Source organism: Acomys minous (assembly GCF_964271855.1).
Source record: "Acomys minous genome assembly, chromosome: 11".
NCBI lineage: Eukaryota > Metazoa > Chordata > Mammalia > Rodentia > Muridae > Acomys > Acomys minous.
Window position 1 is genome coordinate 66,631,702 of NC_140492.1, and position 12,033 is coordinate 66,643,734.

General features: G+C 45.3%; 1 pseudogene across 1 annotated transcript; it reads left to right on the forward strand.

Annotated features, from left to right (window-relative positions):
* Positions 1-7,892: 7,892 nt before the first annotated feature.
* LOC311608048 (large ribosomal subunit protein eL13-like) lies at positions 7,893-8,453 on the forward strand (annotated as a pseudogene). The gene has a single exon. The product of its transcript is annotated as a large ribosomal subunit protein eL13-like (transcript).
* The last annotated feature ends 3,580 nt before the right edge of the window (positions 8,454-12,033 follow it).

Consider the following 12,033-nt stretch of genomic DNA (forward strand, 5'->3'; position numbering starts at 1 on the left):
CATATAATAATCAGCAACAGATATAAATCTTTTACAAATGATACAGACTGGATTCTTAGCTAGTTAGAACCTTAGGCTGTCTAACACCTGAGCTTCGTACAAAGGCGTTTTCAAAAGTTCGTGTCTGAACTCACAGACCCAAAGGAAAAAAAAAAAAAGAGAGAGAGAGAGAGAGAGAGAGAGATCTCTCGCAACAGCAGCACAGAACTCCTCATGCAGGGCGCCCAGGACACAAAGCAATTTGTGGAGTTAGCCCAGAAGCCAGTAACTCCTCAACCCTTCACCTGCGCAAACATCTTCCCAGAAATATGTACAGTCCAGTCTGCAAGAGCTTCCAGGCTGTTTCTGTCAGAATGCCCTGCACACCGAGGGAAGACCCTCTAATCCAAGGAATACACAAGTCCCACTGAGTTTTGCCTGATTCAGCTCATACGGAGGCAACAAGCCGTGACAGGGAGAACAGAAAATAGTGACAGAAGTGACATTTCACAAGTCCTTGAGTTTCAGTCAGGCACGGGGCTGATTGAGTTTTGTAAAACTGTTATCTTTCATCCTCTAGATAACTAGGTAAACAGCAAGGACACACATAGGTAAACTGAGGTTTGTAGGTTAACAAGTCCAACCCACATCCTATTCCTAAAGGGGAGAGCTGGCCCGAAGCCTGCCCTTGTACTCCCGCACTCGCTAAGGAAGGTTTAGGCGGCAGGATACATTTCTTTACTGAAGTTTAAAAGAATGCTGAGCTAGTGTTCGCTCTCTTTTTAATGCTTGTGGCATCTGGGCAACACCTCCCACCCACCTCCCCCTTAGGGAGTCCCTAAGGAAAAGAGAGTTATTCTGATTTCCAAAGCTCATCTGCCTGGCCAGCTGCAGCCCTCTGATGTTCATGGGTGCTTAATTGTGGCACAGGAATTTAGATTACTTACTTAGCGCCTCCTCCATTTCTAGCCCTTAAAAAAATTTGCATGGGATCCGTCAAAGGAAGTACTTATTACCTGAATGCTGCTGCGTGTTAGGGAATTTCTTTCAATAGCCGAGAATCCTTATCTCCTTGTGTTTTTTTTTTTTTTTTAAAGCTTTTTCTGTTCTGTTCACATGCATTTTTGGTATGATTAGAAGGTGTTAGAATCGGGGCGTTGGGTGGGGCTTTATTTATTCCCGGGGTGTTTTTAGCATAAGCAAGAACTGCAGTGAGAGCTTCCCCCACACAGGAGCGTCACAGACACCTCTCAGAGGGCGAGAGCAGAGCCCTCCTTAGGCTTTGCTGAGAAGACAGCAGCCTGCTATGTGGGGCTGGAGGTGATTGGGGAGGTGACAGGAGCCAGCTGGGAAGAGTGCACTGTTAGGCAGCATGAGATTCCATTCAGGAGCAGACCCTAAGTCATGCTGTGGGGTGTGGTCCTCTGGGCCTGCTTGGAAACAAACAGCTGGGCTGACAGCAGATGGCCAGTGGCCACTTAACATCACTCCTTGGTTGGGAGTCTTCAGTCCTTGGGAGGTAGATGTGAAGCAATTTCTCTTGAATTTACTTTGTTCCTCGTCCATCCTCTTGGACTATGTCTATGAGTTAGCCTCTTGGTAGACTCTCTGACTAAAGATTCCAACCCTAGGAACAGAATTAATTTTTCTGTTCATATAAAAGCACATTTCTTGGGAATGTGCTGAGTCACCTGGAAGGCACTCATAATTCCTACAAAAGGACTATGGGGAGCCCTGAGCACAGGGACTCACTGTTCCTCACAAATGACCCAACAATGGATTTAGACTTCAGAACTCAGTCTCAAGGAAACCAAGAGCTGGTACTTACCCCAGTCTTTCCCGTTGGTTTGAACCCAAGATATCATCAGCCTGAGCCTTTGATGATGCAAAGCCAGAAGCACCCACACTACTACTGGTCTCTGGTACTTGACTATTTAGTTAATGCTTGGTGTCTGATTTCTGGTCCTATCTCTTGTTAGGGGCAGGAGTCCTTCCCAGAGTGTCTTGTATTGACAATTGTCCCATTCTTGGACAGATTTAGTTGGGACGTTGCATTACGAGCATCATCTTTCTAGAGTGCAGTAGAAGACATTTAGAGGTGGTAAGAGGCTGGGGGAGATAGGCCATTCAGTTGGCACAGTGCTTGACTAAAATGCATGAAGCTCTGGGTTCAGTCTCTACCATAGTCATAAAACTGGGTGTGGCAGCCCACACCTGTCATCCCAGCAACCAGGAGCCAGAGGCAGGTAAGTGAGAGGTTTAAGGTTATCCTTTTTTTTTTTTTTTTAAGATTTATTTATTTATTATGTACACAAATCTCATTATAGATGGTTGTGAGCCAACATGTGGTTGCTGGGAATTGAACTCATGACCTTTGGAAGGGTAGTCAGTGCTCTTAACCTCTGAGCCATCTCTCCAGCCCTGTTTAAGGTTATCTTAATCTCCTTTTCTAGATAGGGAGTTTGAGGCCAGCCTGGGCTAGTGACCGTATCTCAAAAAACAAAAAAAAAATCTTTCTGTCATTCACTTATATAAAGCCCATTTATCCTGCACATTTTAAAGGATAAATCAGCTCATTTTAGGGTCATTGGCTGTAAGCCCCAGAAAGGAATCTGGTTTCTCAACCAAAAAGGGATGTTAGAGGTCACGTACAGGACCAAGAGAAGGAGCTAAGACAGCAGGCAGAGATCTGCATTAAAAGTCTTATGTCAGGAGCAGCACGGGCTATTGTAGTTGCTTTAAACATCAATTGTCTTGCTATTTGACACTGGACCCTCACTTGCTAAAGAGTCAAAGAGGTGAAATGCAACTGGCCTATAGCTCAGGTTGTGCAGTTCAAGCTCGTTTTAAAGAGGCGATCATAAACTTTTGTCAGTGAACATCTAGTGCATGTGTGTGGCTCACTGTTTTATACCTTAATGGTCCCCACTAATGACCCGTTTCTGTCCTCTAGAGGACATAATTATCCTCTAAAAGACTGTCTTTGTAAAAGTGAACAATTTCTACCGTCAAATCCAGTTGCAACTTCCAGCTTGTTAATTTTGTGGATAGCTGTGTACTTCCAAAATCTTCACTAAAGCCCTCCAGTATCGCTTAATGAACTTTTTAATTGGCTCTTTAAAATAGTAGTGCAATCAGCCTCCTCATTTGATTCATGAACAAAACTCTCCAGAAAGGCTGAAAGGGAAAGTATGAATCATCGTTTAAAGAGATGCTTTTTAACTGTGCCATAAGACAAACAGGCACATTAATCAGTCAGCACTCCGGGGCATGCTATATACCTCCATGGCAGACAGTGAACAGAATCCCATCTCACAAGAAACAATAACACTGTAAGCCTCACATGCAAGATGACATTTTGTTTTCAGCCTGCTTCTGAGAACAATGAGTCCGAAGCTTATTTTGGAGCTCCGAGGGCCTGGGCGCTTACAAAAGTGACCTCTAAACTATGTAAGGAGTGGTACATAAAAATGAGACCTCAGGCTTGGTAATGTAGGGACAGTGTCAGTCAGCATACACTTGCTCGATGAACTTCAGTTATTGGAGAGTTAAGACTTTTAGAAAGGTCTTTAGAAATAGCACAATTGTGCTCTTACATAGCCAGAACCTAGGAGGGGGAAAAGCTAATCTGACATCAGAGGAGAGTATGTGATACTATGTGATAGTATGTGATAGTATGTGATCGTATGTGATTGTATGTGATAGTATGTGACCGTATGTGATAGTATGTGATCACATGTGATTGTATGTGATGGAGTATCCCAGTGTATGTGATAGAGCAGCGAGAGCCATACATAGAGGACAGGTTCCTCCCCTGATGAGATTTGAAGGGACCACATAGGTGCACATAATGGCCTTAATGGGCCATGTGGTTTTTTGCTCTTGTTTTTGTTTTTAATTTGCTATTGTCGTAAACTAATGTTTTTACATGCAAAATGAACGTGTTTCTTCAGAATGTAAAGGCCATATGATTCATTACTGGGCCTTTGCTATTCAGTCTCCACATGCCTTGGGTGATTGCACAGGGTCTAGGCACTATCTCACTGGGCCTCCGGCGGGAGAGAAAGGACTGTATCTCATCCTCCTCCAGTAATGTTGCTCTATCATATAGGGAATTCTCAGTAAGTATTTGCTAAGTGGATGAGTCATGAGACAGAGCAAGGGACGCACAGGGCTCTGTCTGGTCCAGGAAGAATTCTCCTTATTCGCTTTAGCTTCCCTGTGAAATTAAGAGCTGGCATATTAGCGACACAGAGGATATAAATAGGTTTTAACTTACACGTATCATGTACTTAGTCTCCTTGGGGGGGGGCTCTATATTAAGATATTGCCTTTGGTCAGATGCTATACTGATTGTATGAATAAGCAGTTCCTGCCTAATAGAAAAGAGATTAGACAGTTTGAAATCTCTGTGTACCGGATGACCTATATGCCCAACTCACCTATAGGTTGATATATATATTTTCCCACACAGAATGTAGAAGAAACAACTTGTGAAATAAAACCTTAACAACACGCAAAAGATGTGAGTCATCACTGGCCCTTTTATCTAGTTAGAGTCTAACCCTACAGGCAATTCCCTAGAAAATCATGTTTATCAAGCACATAGGTGACGTGTACCTGGACTGCCAGTGTAGGAGGGAGGGGCTCACTCCTCAGACTGATAAGAACCACTTAAGATGCTTCTTTTGGATACAGGCTCAGAGCCCCACCCTAGAGTAAGTGACTCAAAACCTGGAGAATGAGGCTTGGGAGAAATATTTATACTAAAAGTAATAATTAAAAAAAAAATTCCAAGATGGTTCTGACATGAAGCCAGGCATGGAAAGTACTGGGTTTGGTGGCTGAATCATAGTCCTGAAACATCTGAACAGGGTGAAGGAAACAAGGTCAGGTGCCAGAAATAAACGTAATTGCCTTAACTGAACAACAACACGAATCGGGGAAACAGAGGCTCGCAGCTCCGTTTCCTGATGTTGCAGTGGACAGCGGTCTCTCAGTATGAACCAGGTCTGAGATGTCGCCCACCAAAGCAGCGGTGGTGGTGATGGGCTGAATTCACAGCACTGTGGTTTTTCAGAGCAAGAGAGCTCAGCCTTCTCTATCCTGCCTTCCCACGAGACAATTAGTGTATGCTCTGATTTAATATATCAGTTATTATTTGTAGTAGTGTCGAGTCTTAGCGCTAGTAACAAAATATGTCTTGTAACGCCTATCATTTGTAAGCTTTCTCCGTACAACATTTCACTTACCCTACATAAAGCCTCTTCTGATCTACGTATGGAATGCAGCTTGTTATTGGATACACACCCACATGGGGTTCTTTTATTCCCCAACTCTCACATCCTGCTTGACAGTTTGGAGAACTTACAGTGAGAGAGTTGAAAATCACGGCATGAGAAGTGCCAGCATCCTTTATCCTGAAGCCGGCTAGATGGCTAAGTCTGTAATCACCACAGGGCTGGCACGTCTTGGAGAGAAGGGCAGCATGGGTGAGCAAGCCCTCAGAGGCCAGAACTTGACCAGTGGCAAAGGTTACAGAGAGACAGGCCTGCCTTTGGGTCACAGCAACCTAAGACATTTCTTCAAAGTCAACATCTTTAAAAAAGGAGCCACCTCCAGGAAGTCTGGGAACCGTTTGAGTAGAAATGGGTGATCTCAGGGGTCCCAGAAGGAACTCGGTTGTCATGAAGTGGCCTGTGGAGTGTTGTGCTGACTATGGGGGCTGGAACACACAGGTGCGTGGACGAGGATGGCCATCTCAGGCTTGGAAAGCTCCCTCTCTGTACCCAGATTACTAACAGTTTCACTCTTATCTTCTGACCTTTAACGGGAACTCTCATCCCTTACCTTGAGCTGGGCTGTTGTGAGCAGTTTGCTATCCTTTCTGCTTTCAAAACCAAGCCTCACCTTTGATACTGGTTCTATGATTCTGGATTTAGTCATGTAACCATAGATACCTAGGGTCCACTTAGGCCACCCAGCCCCTCTGGCGACCTTATAATAGATAGCAAGAGAAACAATGACCTGTGTGGTTTTAATCATAAACATTAAATACTGGAGTTGGATAAGAATCTCAGGCCAAATTCTATCTCTCCTGCGCTTCCATTTCCCCAAGGAGTGATTGTCTGTGATCACAGTGAGGGATGCCATGATGACCTCTCTCAGTGTGATGCCCTGAAGTTATACATCTCCTGTTTCCCATCAATGGTCTCTTCTTTCTTTCTATTTCTCAGGGGGAAAGTATTTACTGTCTTGGGAGACAGAGAGGCCAGAGCTGAGCTCACAGAGCATCACTCGGCCACTACACAGAGTACCACTTTCTCTGAGAGCCTGCAGGCAGGATCAGGTACACCATTGCTGCTGTTTGTGTAAAGGGACCTGTGTAAGCTGACAGTGCAGCTGAGGGTCCTGATCAGCTGTGATGGAGGCTTACAAATGAACACACTAAACACTACCCTGGGTAACTACCTGTTACTCCCTCTGTGTGCATTTTGCACAAAATCAGAGTTAGTCTCATGGTTGGAAAATAGAATTTAGAGTAGAGTAGAGTGTGTGTGTGTGTGTGTGTGTGTGTGTGTGTGTGTGTGTATGTGTGTGTGCAGGGATGCATGTGCAAAGGCCACAGGAGGACATCAGGAGCCCTAATCTATCACTTTCTGCTTAATCCCCTTAAGAAAAGTTCCCTCACTGAACGTGGAACTGGACTGGCAGCCAGCAAACTCCCAGAAACCCTTCTGTATATACCGGACAGAGTGCTTGTATTATAAGGTGCAGCTTGGGGGTGTTGGGGACTTGAAGCTAGTTCCTCATGTGTGTGCAGCAAGTTGCTCTTCAGTGATGCACCATTTCCCCAATGGAAAGTTATCCTTTTAAATGGCATGAAACAGTAAACACAAATTGGCAATTTCCTCCTCACTCATCATCCTTTCCACCCTCCCTCCTTTTCTTCCTCTCTTTTTTCCTGAATCTCTCAACTCAAGGTTGCAGGAGTTCATTGCCTGAAGAAGGAAACCTCCCTCCCCTCTACAAGCTCACCCATACAGCCCTCACTTAAGGGTGTACTATTCTGCCCTGCCTGTCGATTGCTTGCTCAGGAAGGATCAGAACCAGGCCATCAGCCACTGTTTCCTGTGAGCTTTGCTATTCACAATGGTTCCCAGAGTCCTTGTTAAGTCTGAGGCGGACACCCGTTTGCTAGGAAAGAATACTTCTGCAAGACCCAGCATTTGCAGTCACGAGCACCAGAAGTTACCAGGTGCCTGTTTATCCTGTGTCAAAATTCTTCTCGTGACTGCTCACCACTTCAGGAAATTTTCCTTTCTCTCCTGGAATTTTCCACAGGGTACTCTACCCCAAAGGTGAAAATTTTCTGAGGAAATATAAATATCTATTTGCAGATTTTATTTTTAAGTCATGAGTGCCATTTTTAGAAGGAAAAATTCTCCAACCAGAAGATCCAACTTCTCAACATCCAATTGTCTGCCCCGCCCCCACCCCTTAGAAGTGACTCTCTAGGCTAAGAAGAGATGTCTACAAAAGAACACAAGCAAAAAGGAGTTTGGAGGCAGTGGTGAGCATAGAAGTTCTTTAGAGAAAAGAGTGAGCGTGCAGATCAGGGGCTGCCTCAGGAGAGACGACTTGCACATTTGCTCATCTTGTTCCATTTCTTAATTGCTACATGGGCTCTCGGGTCAACTGTTGGCAGCCTGCATGGCTTAAAGCATTAGCTCTTAACCTTCCCAGTGCTGAGACCCTTTAATACAGTTCCTCATGTTGTGGTGACCCCCCCAACCATAAAATTATTTGGTTGCTATTTCATAACTGTAATTTTGTTTCTGTTATGAATTGTAACATAAATATCTGTGTTTTCTGCCTTTCTGCTTGGCTGTTCTTCTGCACAGGAGGCAGCCATGGTGCCCAGCCAGAATGTCATGATACTGAACTCTCACTTCCACAAGACTGGCAGCGGCAAGTGGATACTTAGTTTCACCAGCCGGCAAGCAAAATCCGCAGATGCAAGGCCCAGCAGGGAAAAGCGCTGTATTGCCCCTTGTCCCATGTACGGTCCAGTCAGGGCCATAGTGAGGTGCCCCACAGTTAGATACCACACCAGGTCCGAGCTGGTAGGGGCTTCAGCCTGCAAGAACTCCGGCAGCTGGTATCCATAAGAAAATAGCTCACACCATCTGCATCCCTGTGGACCTGAGGAGGCGAAACAAATCCACTAAGTCACTACAGGCCAACGTGCAGCGCCTGAAGGAGGGCCACTCCAAGCTCAGATTTCCCCCAGCAAGCCTTCTGCTCTGAAGGCAGATAGTTCTGCTGAAGAGCGTAAGCTGGCCACCCAGCTAACAGGACCCGTGATGCCCATCCGCAACGTCTACAAAAAGGAGAAAGCCAGAGTGGTCACAGAAGAAGAGAAAGCTTTTCTGGGCAAAAAGGGCAAGGGAAGCCGCAGAGCAAGATGTTGAAAAGAAAAAGCAATGCGCTGTTGCACTGTTAGAATGTTGCAATAAATTTTCCATAAAGGAAAAAGCGATTTTTCCCCCCTATGGTCTTAGGCGATCCCTGTGATAGGTCAGACCAGACCCAAAGGGGTCGAGACCCACAGGTTGAGAACCGCTGGCCTAGAGCAAGTGACTTATTTGCCACTGCAGCTCACATGGTGACCCACACACTTGCTCTAAGAAACAAATAAGCCACAAAGTCTCTAGCCTGATGAATGGCTCCCCTGGCAACAGAAATACTGATGGAAGCGGAGGTAAACAGAGAGCGTGGCTATTGGGGCAAGGAGAAGGCATACGGGACATCTATTCTGGACACAGCTATGAGTAAGAGAGAGAGTCGGCGGGAGGCCACGGCTGGCCTGACCTGCACAGTGAAGGTGTTGAGACCAGCAGGCTAATTAACTGAGGGTGCCTCGGGGCATGCAGTTCACAGAGGATATAACGGAATTTACATCTGGGGGTGGCAGAGTGGCATTGACAGCTCAGTTCAATCCTTAAGACCCATAAAGTGGAAAGAGATAACTGCAAGTTGTCGCCTGACCTCTACTTGCATGCACATGTACACACACACACACACACACACACACACACACACACACACACACACACAGACCACTCTTTGAATATCATACATGGTATACATAGGTGTTTTGATCAGGGATCCCAATCTTATTTCCATGTATTATGGAATACGACTGTGGGCAGGTAACTCACTCTGAGGCTTAGCTGCCCATTTTCTTTTTCTTTTTTTCTTTTTTTAAGATTTATTTATTTTTTATATATACAATGCTCTGCCTGCATGTACACCTGCACACCAGAAGAGGACACCAGATCTCATGATAGATGGTTGTGAGCCACCATGAGGTTGCTGGGAATTGGACCTCTGGAAGAGCAGACGGTGCCCTTAACCGCTGAGCCACCTCTCCAGCCTAAGCCGCCCATTTTCTTAGTACAAGAACCATTGCTAGGTCCAGCGTCCCTCCTCTAGCTGTGAGGTCTAGCAATTTGTGGTTTGTGGGCACTCTCTTTAGTGCTGAATGGGGAGCAAGGGACTGTCCTGGATGTAGTTTTCAGAAGAAGGAAGAAAAGGAATCTTGATGATCTAATGGAGCTGAGGAAGTGTACCCCACTTCTAGTAATTTCTGGCCAGGGTGTTCTGGCAGAAGCAGCTTGCATCCCCTTTGCGGAGGGTTTGTGGAACCGGAGATACAGATTTTGAGCAGAAGTCACAATCTTCCTGTCTTCCTGACAGAAATATCTGTCAGGGACATGTTGAATATCTTTGAATGTCTGATAAGGGATGGGAAAAGGGGAGGAAATGGCATTTTATGTTAATTTTATTCATTCCATAAGCCCATGCCAAGTACACGTTATGAGCCTGTGTGCATGGCCTGTGGAAACCCTACTCGATTTGGGTCCTATAAAAGTTACAGTGTTGTGTAGGAGAGTGAGATGTAATTTAAACATCGACTTTACAAGACCCACTGAAATAAGACTTGCAGAGAGGTTGGATTCACCTCTCTGGGCTCACTTTGGAAACACTTCACACCGGGAGACAGGAACTTAAAAGTTCAGTAAGAGACTGGCGGAAAGGCCATTCCAGGCTACGGCGCTGACATGAACAGAGGATGAGAAGTGGGAAACTTGGAAGAAGCTAGGGCCACGATTCTCAAGCAAAAGTAATCTCAGAGAAGGCATCAGAAGGAAAGGATTTATTTGCTTTATTTTATTATTTTATTTTATTTTATTGTCACTTTAACTGAATTTCTTTATGGCGCTTCTTCAGAAGAGCCTTTGGAATTCACTTAGCACAGAAAGTCTTCACCCCAGCACCTGGATATGTTCCCCTCCCTCAGGATTCTATGTGGGCATCTCAGCATTCCAAAGGAACGCCAAAACCTAGTAGGACAAATTCTTAGGAGACAGGAGGCTCTACCTCTGCCGAGGTAGCCCCTAACAGCTCTTTTCTCCTACTGAATCTTTCAGTGACCGCGGGGGTCCCGTTAACTCGCTGTTTGTATCCACTACTTCCATGGTCCTTTCACGGCTCACGTGACAGCTCAGCGGGGACTTGGACTCTCTCCACTGAATTATTCCTTATGTATTTCTCTTTAAAGCTCCCCCTCAGTTTTATTCCTCTGAGACCATGCCCATAACACGTATCTCCAATATTCCTCTCTTAACAGTCACGGAAGCCAAGGACACAGAGGCATTCCCAGAGACAGCTTCCGGACCCCACTTAGAAATGCTCTTTTCGTCTTCATTTGGACTCTGCTGGGCCTGTCTTGTTCCTTTACTGTGTTCTGCCTGCTCTGTAGGTCTGTTTATATATATAAAATCGTGCGTTCTTCTTATTATCCTAAGTTTTTAGGTAGTGTTGAGGTTTGTATCATTTTCCTTCATCTCAAAGGATTCGTGTTTAAGCCATAGTTGGAGGATTAAAAAAAGAAGGGATATTCCCCAACTCACTGTCACAAGAAACCTTCCATCAGCTTCATCTACTGCCACCAACCCAGATTAGAGACGCCAAGGTCACCAGACAAAAAAGGTCTGGAGACTGTGGTTCACTTTTCTTGTCTCATTTATGACATTTATTAAAGAAGAATCTGCAGATGGTAACGGTTGAGGACCAGATGAAGGACCTGTGTGACAGGGCGTGGCTCCCTGCTAGCTGCTGCATCCGTGTGAGGTGAGGACGTCAGGGCCGAGTTAATTGGCAGAAGTTGACATGACTATGTAGGTTGATGCCTGAGAAAAGAAATGAGTTCTCTGGCAACAGAACAGTTGTCAGCACCTGGTAAGCAAGAAGAGAAAACTGCCACTTGTTCTCAAAAATAAATATCAAAGTACCTTGCATTCAACAGGAGGTATGATGTGGAGAACCTTAAAATGAGACATTATTCCATGTTCAGGAAGGGTCAGGGATGCATCAGTGTCAGTCCCTTAGAGCTTTCTCACAGTTCAGTGTCTCAGCTCTATGACTGTCTAGCCTCAGCAAGACCACACTCATCAGAACCTCATGTCCACAGTCTACACGTGCTGAAGACATGGTCTCTAAGATCCTACCCAGCTATGAACTTTGGTCCAAGGCATTCCAGCTCACTGTGAAGCTCTCACATCAAATACTGTTGTATAACAACAGCACCAGCCACAACGCCAAACTCTACTACTTTTAACTAAGAATTGCAGAGACCATTAGAGACGCCAAGGGAGCTGTTCTCAATACAAGTCAACAGACAGGCATTGGAGAAGGAACTGCTGTGTGACTGCAGGTATAGGGAGTATAGGAATAGCCTCTTATCATCTCTACTGAAGGCAGAGCCACAGAGAACTGACTGGAAGTGAACGAGGTCTTTCCAGTTATCAGAGGCATGTAGTATGGAAAATTACCAGAGAGCTTGAGAAACCAGGTCTTTAAGAACAAGCAGCGTACAAGGCGTTAGGATTGTACCTCTGCCCTGCCCATCCCATTGGCTCCCCACCACATCTCTGTACTAGGTTTGTCAAGTACTTCCTGTTTCTGTGTGCCTTGCAGGTCTGGCTG